The 14399-nt window shown below is 52.5% G+C and overlaps 1 protein-coding gene across 7 annotated transcripts in view; it reads right to left on the bottom strand.

Annotated features, from left to right (window-relative positions):
* The window catches only part of APBA2 (amyloid beta precursor protein binding family A member 2), a 113723-nt gene that overhangs the window by 46028 nt on the left and 53296 nt on the right, over positions 1-14399 (bottom strand). The gene's annotated exons all lie outside the window — the stretch shown is intronic.

Here is a 14399-nt window from a genome sequence, read left to right as displayed (position 1 = left end):
TCGCCCGCCCCAGAGCCGACCCCACTGGTTGGCAGAAGCGGTCTTTGGGGATACTTTCAGATGGAGGAGGGTATGCCTGTAGGGGAGGGAGGGGGACGAGAGTCAGGGAAGGGCTGTCTTCCCGGCTTCGCAGCCCACCCTGCCTCTTGGATGAGGGAGTTTCATGAAGAGAACAGAAGAAAGGCCACGGGGTCTCGGGTTTCTCTTAAACAGAGAGAGCTTTGCAAATGCCAGCCAACAGACTCCTGGGCTTCAAGGTCAGGCCAGGGCTGGAGCTGCAGTCCAGGGTGGTGGGCAGCAGATGAGCAGGCAGCCTGGGGTCGTGCAAGAAGGGGGGACTTGCTGGTCTTAAACACCCCACCCCGGGGCCTCTTCTCCCACCTCCCCTTTGGGGAAAGACAGAATACTTTATAGAGGAATCTGGGGCTCCTTCCAAAACCCTGGGGGCTCATGTGCTAGAACAAAGAGCTGAGAGCATTTCACAGATGGTTGTGCCTGTCAGGAAGCTCCCAGCTCACAGTCTCCTTTCGCCACGTCACAGGGGATGGTGCCATTGTCAGGGACCAGGCGACAGGGCATGCCTGCTATGGGCACAGGCAGGCAAAGGACGCGCGGTCACCATGACGCTACGAAGCGCGACAATCACTCCCATTTCCCTGGACAGGCATTTCTGGCAGTGGTTTTAATTAGGGTCCTTGGGGGAGTCCCCTGACCCCCCAAGCTGGCCCAGTGCAGACACAGGAAAGTGACTGGCTATCCCTGAGCAGGCTGGGGCCGCTTCCATTGTGAGCAGCACACCCAGCACCCGCTCTCCCGGACTCCAGGGGACCTTGACCCTGAGACGGCTGTTCCATTTCCTTCAGACAACATGGCGCTTCTGCTGCCTTTCAAACCCCTGCACTGCGCGGCCTCCCATCCTTCCTCTGCACAGCATGGACGGGGAGTATGACCTCACAGGTCCTGGTTGGGACGCTCCAATGCAAAACCACCTCCAGAATGCTGCCTGGGACCACATCCCATTGCACGGTATCTCCTACTTCACCTGAGAACCCCACCATCTGGGCACCTCCAAAAAGAAGGGACGTGGGGGTGTCGCGCACACACCAGATGTTCTGTCCGGTGACAAGAAGGCTACCTGGGAGTTAGGAGGTGGCACCTCAACTCCTCACCCTGGTGCAAGTCTGCTCTGTGACCTTGTGGATGACAAAGAGGCCACACACTAAACCTGACCAGCTCAGGGGAGACCTGTGTGGCAGCAGCCTTACAGACTCAGAGACCAAGAGGAGTCACCCAGGATGGTCTGCAATGAAAACTTCCTAAGTAAAAGCCAGCCATGGCTGGCGGCCATGTCCTAGCCGCTTCCTTGACAGAGGTCCATCTTCACTGTGTTTTTGTGTTTTTTTTTTTAAAGATTTTACTTTATTTTTAGGGAGAGGGGAAGGGAGGGAGAAAGAGAGGGAGAGAAACGTCGATGTGAGAGAGATACATCATTTGGTTGCCTCTTGCACACGCCCCGAGCAGGGACAGAACCCATAGCCCAGGCATGTGCCCTGACCAGGAATCGAACCTGCAACCTTTTGGTTTGCAGGACAAGGCCCAACCCACTGAGCCACAGCAGCCAGGGCTCAGCCTTTACCTTATGCGCGCCTGTCTTTTTGCAGCTCCAATAACATAACCTTTGGAATGTCAGGGTAATTTCCCTTTTTCCAGACCCCTCAGGCACAATCTCCCACCAGAGCACAGACCACAGAGGCCCCCACTGTCATCTTGTGCCCGGCATTCCACCTCCGTGTGCTGGAAATGTTAACTGCCAACTATCCAGTACCCACCCACTGAAAGGAGTATATGTCTCTCAGTTTTATTTTTTATCCGGTCCCTGATATTTCCCCGCTTTGCTTTCCCCCTTCTCCCTAAGCTCTCACCAACGGATTTCATGTAACCCTTTCCACCTCCCCTTTGGCTCTGATGTGTAAAATAAGGTGCAAAACTGTCATCTTCTGGAGCCTTTTCTCAATCCACTGAGACTTTGCTTCCTGGCAGTCACCATCAGTTCGTAAACTTATACAAATTCTTACAGGTTTAGACGTTTCTTATGTCAACAAGCTCCAGCAGGTCAGGCAGAAAGACTGCTGTGCTGTCTGGGTACCTGTCCGGCTCGGGGCCACCGTGACCAAGAAGGGCAGCGGGCCCAGCCCTGAAGCCTGCGCCTCCCAGTGCTGGGGAACCGGCTCGCTTGCCCAGGAGGCCGGCTTCTCCCTCTCCCCCCAGAACCTCGGAGCCTGTCCGTGGGCTCAGGCGCGCTCCCCGCGGCCACCGGGGGCTGCCCAGCCCGGAGGAAGGAGCCAGCCTCTCCTCTGCCCGCGCTCAGTCTGCGGGTCTCCCGAAAGGGCAGAGGCTCCTTCATCTGCAGGCCGAGCACCCCCGCGCGTCCGAGCCTCCCTGCAAACGCACGGACTCCACGGACCGCGCGGGAGGCTGTCAGGGCGCTGCGCCTTCCCTGACGCTTTTCCACGAGAGACGCACGCCCGCGTCCGAGCTCAGTTCAGAATCAGTTTGGAAGTGTTTGTTCACAGGCGTCTCACAAGCACCCCTCGTGGCCGGTGGGGGCATCGCGCGTGGGGCCTGTCCTCTCCTTGCCCGGGCAGCAGCGGTTCAACTAACCGGCACCGGCGCTACCCCTCGGGCCCAGCACCACTTTCCATTTTCTCCAAAGGAAAGAAAGGGGTTTTCTTCTCTGGGCCGCAGCGCCCTCTCGGGGCACCTTGGCTCAAGGTTGTATTATTTCGATGACCTGCGTCTATGTGAACGTGCCGGCAGAGACCTGGGAAGGCCCGTAGGCGGCAGCTGTTGCCTCCCCACCCGGCGGGTCTGCTCCCTCCCTGCAGTCGGAATGAACCCAAAAAAGCAAATCCAGCTCGGAACACGGGCTTTTCTCAGCCGCGATGGCCTGGCTACACCTCCTTCTGCCCAGCACATGTCCCCGTCTTCCCTCCACCCCCACAGGAGGCATCGAGGGACAGGCCACGTCCCCCATCCCTCTCGACACACACGCCAGAGCCTGGTCTTCTGGTGAGGCTCGACTGTTTTTGGAATAATCTCCCATCTGTAGCGATCTCCAGGCTGGAAATTAAGTACACAGGTCTCCCCACTTACTGATGCATCAACGGTTGATTCTTGCATGTGCCCTGATGGGGGATTGAACCCGCAACCTTGGCGCAACAGGACGACGCTCTAACCCACTGAGCTGCCTGGCCAGGTCCTATGAACATTTTTGAAATCATCACAATTACCAGGATAGTTGAAGCCCCTCCCCTATTTTATCCCTTGTCTCCCCCATACAGGTAACTATCGTCCAATTTGGTGTGTGCTTATAACTACGTTTGTACGTCTACCTGCACCTATTATTTTTGCACACGTCGATGACATCAGTGTGTGTGTTTCTCTGAAACGTGCCCTTTTGGCCTCACGTTATCTTTGCGAGATTTATGCATGTGAAAACATAGCTGTAGTTCAAACCTTTTCACCTCTGGGGGATATTTTCCTATAGGAACATAAAGCTGTCTTTTTCCATCGCTGGATGGTTTCCACTTTCTTGCTACTACAACCAAGGCTGTTAGGAACATTGGTGTGTGTTTCTAGGTGACCGAGAGCCAGATTTGGCAAGAATATTTAGCAAGGATTGGAATTCGTGGGGGACAAAGGACATGCCTCTTCAAATTTACTAGAAGCGGCCAAATAGTTTCCCCAGTGGGTGCACTAACGCACATCCCCATGTGTTCCACGTATTTATTATTCTGTGCATCCCTGCTTCATACCTTTCACTCCATTGTTTGATTTTGTCATGGATCAGTCTGGCTCCTGCATTATAAACTTCTGTCCTCTCTTCTTCCCATCAACACAGTGTGGGAGCTGAGAGCATGGCGCTCTCCATGGTGCTGACTGACTGTTGGGATTAACCGCCAGCTCTAGCACTTCGTGTGTGGCCTGAACGACTTTTAGGTGCCTCAGTCTCCACATCTATGAAATGGGCATAACACAGCCTCCCTGCCTCACAGGAGCGCTGGGAGGATCCAATACCTGTCATGGTAAGCAAGGTATGGACGCCATCCACCCTGATGGCCAGGCCCTGGTGGTCCTCTAAAATTAATCAATGAATAAAAATGTAAAATTTTAAAATGTCTAGATTCTTTGACACTGCCTTCAAAAGGTGGAGGCTAACGTCCCCTCTTTGGTCATGGGCTGGATGCAATAACTGCCTTCTAGGGGACAGAATGAGGCAGAAATGACAAGGCGGGACAGTCAGAGAAGGTCGTAAGAGGCACTACCATGTCTTCTCGGCCCTCTCTCAGGGCTGTGGGAAGCAGCTGCGCGCTGTGTGGACGCTGGGTCAGCATCATGGAGAGCTACATCCGTATGAACTACTCAGGCCCCCTTCCAACAGCCCTGGGCAGTCCATCTCCAGGGGACTCCTCCAGAGGGTTGCAGCCCTGGCTGGCACCTCGGCCCTGAGCCAGGATCATCCAGCTGAGCTGCCCCGGACTCCTCGCCCACAGACTCTATGCCTAACGTAATAAATGTCGATTGGTTGACGCCACTAAGTTTTGCCATGACTGGCTACATAGAAAGAGCCAATGCAGTAACTATCTCTACCTTAAGTGGGTTGTGGGTGCATAACCATTCTTTTTACCTTCTGGCACGGCAAGTATTTTATGATACAAATTTAATCCAAAAGACTTGGGTTAGGTCAACACCGGTCGGCCGTCCCAAGTGGTGGATAGTAAGTTAGGGATACACATGATAGGCCTGCACTTCACCCTTGTGGGTGATCAGGGAATGGCGTCTCCCCTTGGGGACATAAGAACTTCAGAAAGTCCGATGAAAGGGGTGTAACGTCACAAGAGGAGGGGGCAGAAAGATTGGCTCTATTTACATATTCCATCGGCAGCCGTCCGTCTCGAGAGACGATGGCGTAGCTTCCTGAGAGTCTATCTGCACCGCCGAGAATGGCTGTGCAGTCCGACTCGGGAGTGACAATCCCTGCCGCACTTGGTACAGGTGAAGGCAGATGGCCGTTGTTGCTGCTGTTGACGCTGCTTCCGCCTCGATCTTTTCTGGGCCGCCTCCTCGTTGCGCGCAGCCTCCGCGCGTGACGTACCTTGCCTGACCGCGAGCCTCCAGGCTAGGCGGTCGTCTGCTTGAACTTCCCATGTGTTGAGATTGATGGAGCATTGTGTCATGTCCTTTTTGCAGATGTCTTTGAACCGCAGTTTTGGGCGCCCTGTCATCCTCTTGCCTTCTGCTAGCTCGTATTTACATATTAAAATAGGGAGATTTTTAGGCAACGACAGTGTGAGCCTGAGTCTAGAGGCAGGCCAGCACTGTCCTCGGTGGGCCTTGTGTGTGGGTGTGTGGCCGGGGCAGGGCAGGGCGGCACCCAGGGTGACCCACCTCCTCAACTGCTCTTCCCAGCCCTGAGGCCATCAGAGAAGAGCGGGGCTGCCCAGAAGCTAGGATCTGGTCCACATCGCGTGCGCGTGTGTGTGTGTGTATGTGTGTGTGTGTGTGTGTGTATGTGTGTGTGTATATGTGTGTGTGTGTGTCTGTCTGTCTGTCTCCTTCAGGTTCCAGAAAGAGCAAAAGTACCTTCCATTTTTTTTACATGTGGCTGAGCTGGTCTGTCAGCTGACCCAGTCTGTATCAGTCCTCAGGAGCCACTGCCGAACTCACTGAACTATTGATACTTAAGACCATGTATTTTCCATCCTTCTTAGGAGCCAAAACCCACAATATCACCACATGTTCTGTCCTCAATTCGCTCATTCAAAAAAGGACTACGTCCCAAATCCATTTTAATGTAAACAATCACTTTCTTGCCATGAAGTGAGAGCTGAGGAACAATAATGCCTCACATATTGCAAGCTTGTTTTCCTTTTTTTTTTTAAATCCTCATCCGAGGACACACTCCCTGACTTGAGAGAGGCACACACACTGATGTGAAAGAGAAACATCTATCGGTTGCCTCCCACATGTGCCCTGACAGGGAATCAAAACTGCAACCTAGGCATGTGCCCCAACCGGGAATCGAACCCCCAGCCTTTCAGTGTATGAGACAAAACTCAAAGCAACTGAGCCACCTGGCCAGGGCTTGCTTTCCTTTAAAAAAAAAAAAAAAAAAAAACTTGTTTGAGGGGACAGAGGAGTTTCAGCAACCCTGTTGTTAGCATTCTCCTTGTGACCTTGACTTTCTGGGGAAACGGCTGCTGGGGCTCTGGCTTGCCTCTGCTTGTTCTCGTTCTCCACTGCCCTTGGCTGGCCCTTGTGCACGCAGGGAGAAGGCGGTGGCACACATGGGAGGGGAAACAGTGTGATGTCCGAGGCGCCTGTGACAGCATCGGGTGGGGGAGGCGGGGCAGAAAGAAGCCCATGCCCAGCAGCGCGGCTGCAGGGCAGGACACACTGCGCAGGCGTCCCCAGCGGCTCACGACCAGGACGCCCGGGGCCTTCCCTTGCCATCTCCTCTTTTCCCAGACAACCCAGGCCCGGCTCAGATATGGTCCCAATGTCGTGGTGCCCCTCAGTGTCCCTGCCACGGCCACCACAATCCCAGGTCATCTCCCACCTCCCCAGAGACAGCAAGACGGGCTTCTGAGTCTGGGACCCCACTTGAGACCCCGCCTCTGCTTAGGTGCTGTGACCGCAGGGCCCCTGCTGGGGGATGCTGGATCGGAAAACTCAGGAGCTGAGATCTTGAGCAAGGGGGACAATAACAGCCCCCTATAAGCCTATGTCATGGGGCTGCTCTGGGGACAAAGAGGTCCTAGCAGGTTCCGAACGTGAAATACAGGCTGGCACTTGTTACGAAGCCCTGAAGCCACCCTCTCTCTCTCCACCCACCCCCCAGTGTTCACCACCAGGGAGGCCCAGGAAGGCCCCCTTCTCTGAGTCCAGAACCCCGACACTGCCACCTGTGCAGCCCTGACACAGCAGCCAGTCCCTGACTGGGGAGAGCAGGCCTGTCCTCGCAGGATGCAGCACTTCCGAAAGCAAGCTCAGCAACCCGGAGGGAGGCAGGCACCCGGGGTAGCTCGGGGCCTCTGCACACCGCTCAGACCCCGGCCTGGGTAGGGGTCCCCCTTCCTACGCGTCCCCTAGGCCCACACCCTCCCCGGTCATAGGGCTCCCAGCAGAACACAGGATTCTGTCTTGGGGATCCTGGAGGGGGGCCCCCCATCTGGTGGGTGAAGCAACTCAGCTGCCCCAGAGCTGGCCAAGGGCCAGACCCCTCCAGCCATCCCAGGAGTGGCACGTGGCTTCTCCATATGCTGCTGAGGAAGAGGGTCACTGAGCGGCCACCCCTCCTGGGGGTCACCTGTTCCCAGCACCACACACCCTGGGGGCAACCGCGTCCCACACCGGCCTTTACTAAAAAAAGTCAAAGTCAAGTTTGGGCTTTGTTAAGTAGGCAAGAGGAGACTCTGGAAGGTAACGTATGGGCAAAAGCAAAAAAGAAACTAAGTTGCCATGCATGGCCCCCAAACTGAGCATTAGAACAGGATTCTAACAGGGTCACCCAGAGCGACGCCGAAACCGGTTCCTGACCACACATGCACCCCTACTACGCAGCCCTCACCAGGGAACGGCAGGGGAAAGGATTCCCCTTGCAGAACAGCACTCGCTCTGGCACGGACCACCCCCCACCAGCAGAGGGAAGCACTCTGGGCGATGGTGGCCAGGCTGGAACTGTTGGCAGAAATGTGTGCACCTGCCACACCTCAGTCTTCTGGCAGGTAATCCGGGCCCATGACAGAGGGGACACCATTGCCCCTCCAGGGTCTGCCTTGGGGATCCGCCAGCTGGAGTGTGGACAGGGGGGCGGTGAGCAGGTGACATGCAATGACTTCCTGGTTCACCAAGCTACCCACCCCCACCCTGAGATACTTGTGACCTCGCAGGTGCCAGGATCTTGACCTACAGGCAAGGCCGCCTCTGGTGTGAACAACGTATTCAATATAATCTGATATTGAGACATAAAAATGAAGTCATCACGGAAGCTGGCTCAGGACCGGATGCCAGCCCCAGAGGGAGGGACTCAATGCACCCTCACCCCCACCCCACCCCCAAGCTCAGGGAGGATGCCTGCTCTCAGGCCACCGGCCCGGTGCCCTTGGCCTGGAGGGGTCACACAAATGGCTCTTTTGAGTCTCGCTTCACCGTGATGATCTGTTGTTTCGTTCTGCTTTCTGTTCTTTTGCTTGGGTCCATCCTGATCCATTTATTTTCCAATGACTAGATTTGCATAATAAGACATGAGTATTTTAAGGACCAAAAATAAATCTTCTATTGCCAAAGCAGAAATACACACAATCGGACCATTCTTTAGAGGGGAGAGGCGCTGGGAGCTGGGTGAAAAGGGGAAGGGACTTAGACATACAAATTGGCAGCCACAGAATAGTCATGGGGATATAAATACAGCACAGGGAATATAGTCCCTAATATTGTAATAACTATGTATGGAGCCAGGTGGGTACTGGGAATGTTGGGGAGAATCACTTTGTAAAATATATGATGGTCTGACCACTATACTGTACACCTGAAATCAATACAAAATAATACTGAATGTCGACTGCAATTGAAAATACTGCAAAAACTTATAATTAAAACTAAAAAAGAAAATTCTTACTATACCAGCCTGAGGATGAAGCGGATACAATAGAAATGGCTGAGAGAAAGAAACCGGACCCGTGATCATGAGGTCAAGCTCCTAGATCGAGCCTTGCCTGAAAGCGTCCACCTGGACTTTTCGATTACATGAGAAAAAGTTTATGTCACGGTGGGATGGGTTTTCTGTTAGTTCTAGTAAGTGTCCTAAAGGACAAGGAAACCTTGACACAGAGAAGATGACTGCCACCCCAGGGAGCAAAGGAAAGCTCAGCTGTGTGGCACTGATCCTGCCTGTGTTCACAGAATCCTTAATTCTTTACCAATGTGGAGGTGGGCCCACTCTGCAAGCCTTCCATCATCAAAATGTAGCAAAAATTAGGTTTAATTCAATCAGATATTTCTACCGTCTCCAAAACCAACAGGACACGCCCAAATGGTCACGGAGGATTCCACCAAATGCGCCCGACCGGCCTGATTCACAAGGAACATTCCTGCTCCCTCTGCTCTCCCTGAGAGATGGCTTTGACCCTGGCTTACACAGCTGAGCTTACAGAGACTCTCCACGGAACTTTTGGACAGAAATGTCCTCTTACTTAGTCTCTTAAAGAGGCACTTCTCGGTGATCGGCCAGCTCTGGCTGTGTTGGTCTGCTTCCTTCCTTCCTTCCTCACTTTCCTTCCTCCTCTCCCTCTCTCTCCCCCTCTCTCTCTTTTTCTCCATCTCTCTGTCTCTCTACCTCTGTCCTTCTTCCTCTTTCTCTGTCTCTATCCACCCCGGCGCCTCTCTCTCTCAATGACTTGATACAAAGACCCAAAGAAGGATCGCCAGAATCATTTCGTCACCACGCGGTCTGTTTTAGACCTGAGGACCCAGTGAGAGGTGACCGGCTCGGACATCTCAGCACCCAAGGAGCAAAGGCAAGCCCTGCCAGGCCACCCTTGCCTGGGCTGTGAGCCCTGGGCCCTGTTCTGACCCCACAGAAGCATGGTGGGGCTCAGTGTGTCTGGAAAGAGGCACAGCCAACCAGAGAGACTGTCACAGCCAACCAGAGAGACTGTCACAGCCGACCAGAGAGACTGTCACAGCTGACCAGAGAGACTGTCACAGCCGACCAGAGAGACCAGCACAACCAACCAGAGTGAACGAGAAAAAAGGAAGGGTCTTTCTGAATGAGAAGGCCGCCATCTCGGTTACATGATCTGTAAACACCTTCCAATCCAATTAATCATTTAGAATTGTTTTCCAGAGCCAGGTGTTTTTTTAAAATAAATACAGACAAGCATTCTAAAATTAATCTGAAAGGATGAAAGCCCTAGAATATCCAAGGATTTTTGGAAAAGAATAAAGTGAGAGAAATCACTCTACCTGACATTAAGGCATAATTACTATAAAGCCATAGTAATCAAGAGCCTGTGGAGCCCTGGCCAGGTGGCTTGGTTGGTTAGAGCGTCATCCCATGCACCAGATGGTTGCATGTTCAATCTCTGGTCAGGGCACATGCCTGGGTTGCAGGTTCAATCCCTAGTTGGGGCACGTATGGGCAGCAACTAATCAATGTTTCTCTCTCACATTAATGTTTCTCTCCCTCCCCTCCCCCTCTCCTCTTCCCTCCTCTGCTCTAAAAAAGAAAAAAAAGAAACAATAACCATAGCCTTAAGTGAGGATTTTGTTTTTTAAAGTGTGGAATTGGCAGAGAAATAAACACATAAATCAATGGAACACAATACAGAATGCAGAAAAATCAGTCCACTCAAATATACCCAACTAATTTTGACAAAGGATCAAAAGCAATTCAATGGTTGGAAAATGTAGCCTTTTCAATAAATGGTGCTGAGCATTTGAACATCTATAGGCAAAAAGATATATCACTTTGACCTAAGCCTCATACTTTATATAAAAATTAACTCGAAATGTATTGTGGACTTAAATATAAGACTTAAAACTTCAAGAAAAAAGAATCACAGAATAGAACTTTGAGACACAGGTTTTGGCAAAGCATTCTTACACTTGACACCAAAATCATCTCCACCAGAAGTTGATAAATTGCACCTCATGAAAATTAAAAGCTTCTGCCTGCCAAAGATCATGTTCAGAGAACGAAAAGACGAATTACAGACTGGGAGAAAATATTTGCGAATTATATACCCAACCAAAGGACGTGTATCTAGAATACGTGAGAACCCTCAATTAACAGGAAAATAATTTAATTAGAAAATGTGCAAAAGGCATGAGGGGGTATGTCACTTAGGAGGATATACAGATGGCAAATAATCCCACGGGAAGATGTCCAATACAGCAGTCCCTCGCTATATCGCGGTTCCCTTATCGCGGCCTCACTGTATCACGGGATTTTTTAAAATATTATATTTAAATTATTTATCGCGGATTTTTCACTATATCGCGGGATTTTGTGGTACTGTATACGTATGTTGTTAACGTGACGTAGGTTTAAGAGTGTAGAATAAATGTAAGGTTCCTACTTCGCGGGGGGTTGGAGGGATCTGGAACGTAACACCCACGATAGGTGAGGGAATACTGTATTATTAGCCATTAGGAAAAGGCGAGGTAAAATGCAATGTGATATCACTACACGCCTATTAAAATGGGTAAAATAAAAAATAGAGACAACACCCATTGACAGGAAGGATGTGGAAAAATGGCATCATTCATACATTCCGTCGGGAGCATCAAATGGGACAGCCACTCTGGAATATAGTCTGGCAGCTCCCTGAAAACTAAAAGTAAATGTAGCAGAGGACCCAGGAGGAATTGCAGAGAATTGGGCATCTGCCCCAGAAGAACAGAAACTGATTTTCACGCAGAAACCTGCACATGAGTGTTCCCAGCAGCTCTATTCGTAACTGCCCTAAGTTGGAAATGACCCCCATGGCCCTCCACGGGTCAGCAGCCACATTACGCTGTGTCCATACCATGGACTGCTGCTCATGACGGAAAGGAATGAGCTACTGACACGTGAACTGACGTGAGCAAACCACAAGAAAATGGTGAGCGGTGAAGTCCAATCTCAGGAAATAACACAGATGTGGTGGCATGGGTAGCCAGCCAGAGTCTTTTGGGGACGGTCCAGTGAAGAATCATGTTTGTGGTGGTGGTTACAGGAAGCCACACACATGACTGCATAGTACACACACACACACACACACACACACACACACACACACACACACTAGCATGTATGGCTGATAAAAAAAATGTTTTCAGGTTTCGAGAGAGAGGGAAGCGATGGAGAAAAAGGAAAAGAAACATCAATATGTGGTTGCCTCTCACGCACCCTCAACTGGGGACCTGGTCTGCAAACCCAGGCCTGTGCCCTGACTGGGAATCGAACCAGTGACCCCCTGGTTCAGAGGCCAGCACTCAATCCACTGAGCCACACCAGCCAGGGCTGAACATGTTGTATCGATTATACCAATGTCCATACCCGGCTTTGCTCCTGTGCCGTTGCCGTGCACGGGGTCAGCATCGGGGAGCCTCAGTGGGGGATGTGGGCCCTCCCTCAACACTTTGTTGCACCTTCCTGGGAATCTAAAATCATTTCAAAATAAAAAGAGCCCATCAACTCACCCCACCCCCCGCCATATGATATTGGTGACAACAATGCTTCCTTTAGATTTATATCCCCAAACAAGCCTATCTGGTCTGAGTGTGTGGTCAGGGAGACCAAGGTCGCAGGTAAACCCAGGGGTGTGGGCTGTGGCCGGCTTTTGTACCCCCTTCCACTGGAAACAGAAGTCAGATAGACCTGGGGTCCAGGGCTGACTCTGCCGCCTGCTGGCTGCGTGGTGGCTCTGAGCACAGGTCCAGAAGGCTCTCAGCAAACCTCCCCACCCGCACCTGTCCGGGGACATCAGGAGAACTGAGTGACGCCGCCCACGCGGGCGAGGCCCTCGTCTGGAGAGGAGCCAGTGCTTGCACTCGCACTGAGGGTCTTAGACACGTCCCTCTGCACTGCTTTGTGTTCAGGTCAACACTTACAGCACCCCAAGGCAGCAGCACCTCCAGCAGAAGGGCACCCCTCTTCACCAGCTCTAGAAGGACGTATCAAGAGAAGATGCCGTATTGCCACAGCAGGCCCCAGATCAAAGAAACAAAAGCAGACTTAGGAAAATGTGTCTTCAAATAGGAACCTGGTAACCACGAAGACACGTTCATGGGTCCCCTCAGGGCACCCGCCACCCACCCGACACCCCGTCCATTCAGCCCTGGGTGCCACCAAGACCTCCGGGACAGCTTTGGGAAAGGAGCACTGTCTGTGCGTGGAGTCCTCCGCTGTCCAGGCAGCGGGGGAAGTACTGGCTTAAAGCAGAGGCTGTAATCACTCACCTGCTGGGTGAGGACGCCCGTGAGAAGAATGAGGGCAGAATGCAAACCTAACAAGCTCGTGGGGGAGGGCTGCAGAAATAAAACCACGTTGTTCAAAAAGGCAAGCAAGCTGCCAAGGGTGACCAGGATTGTATTGGCGGGTCTCACGCACCAAGGTGAGGACGCTCCCATTGGCCACAGAGAGAGCAATGTGAGTTTCTGAGGCTAATGGCTGCAGGGTTTAAAACCTATCCAGCGTGCCCAAGTCCGTGAGTTCACAGTGATAGTTAAAGCAACACTAAGCCCTGGCGGGTGTGGCCCAGTGGCTTGGGCATCGTCCTGCAAACCAAAAGGTCAGTCGCCAGTTCAATTCCCGGTCAGGGCACGTGCCTGGGTTGCGGGTTTGGGCCCCTGTTGGGGGGCGTGTGAGCGGCAACTGATCCATGTTTCTCTCACACATCGATGTTTCTCTGCCTCTTTCTTTCTCTAAAAATAAACAATATCCTTAAGGGGAAAAAGAAGCTCTGTAGGCGGCTGCAATGCACAACCAGAGTTGGGAATCACTGAGTGTCTCTTCAACTCCCTGACGTGCTCACCTGTGACAAGCTTCTCCTTCCCTCCATCTCGGCCCTCCCATCTTCTCCCCAGGTTGGCCCTCCTCCCTCTGGAACTCCCTACAGGTCTCTCCACACCCAAAGGCACCTTGTCCTTGACATCCTGCTCAGACCTCCTCCTCCAGGAAGACTCCCTTGATTCTCCACACAGCTGAACTGAGTGTTTTGTACGGCATCCCCAAGGTATCACCTACAGGCTGCACAGTTCACCCATTATAAGTGGTGACGATGTTCAGTGAACGTTCTCAGTAGCCCAATCATCACCAAGGCACAGTTGTGAACACGCCCCTCACCCCCAACCCTCCCCATGTCTGTCTGAGGCCAATCCCTGCTCACATCACCAGAGGCAACCACTCCTCTGCTCTCTCCCTACAATCAGGCCTTTGTAAGCAGCTTCGGATGAATGGAAGGACACAACATGTCACCTTTTGTGCCTGGTGTCCTCTGCTCAGCCTGCTGTGCTTGAGGGAACCGGGTATTTTTACATGCACATGGGGACTTGGTATTTAAAGGAACGCTCAACGAATGCATCTGCAGGCAAATGAGTCACTTCTCAATGTGACTCCTCACGTCCCATTTCTTCCTCGAGGAAGAACACGGAGTTTGCATCTTGGCTCCCCCTTGGGGCCGGCGTTCTCACACAGGTGGCCTGAGACCCGCCGCACGGGATGGGTTTGGACTGACGAGGGCAAAGCGGCCTGGGCTGTTCACCTCGCTCTGTCCTCGTCCACTTACACGACACACCGACCTGAAGCCGGGGTCCCTGGATGCTGAGCCCAAGAGCTCAGCCTTATCCAGGGG

The sequence above is a fragment of the Furipterus horrens genome, unplaced genomic scaffold, assembly GCF_987537825.1.
Source record: "Furipterus horrens unplaced genomic scaffold, mFurHor1.1.pri manual_scaffold_16, whole genome shotgun sequence".
NCBI classification, from domain to species: Eukaryota; Metazoa; Chordata; class Mammalia; order Chiroptera; family Furipteridae; genus Furipterus; species Furipterus horrens.
This window is presented reverse-complemented; position numbering and strand designations above follow the sequence as displayed.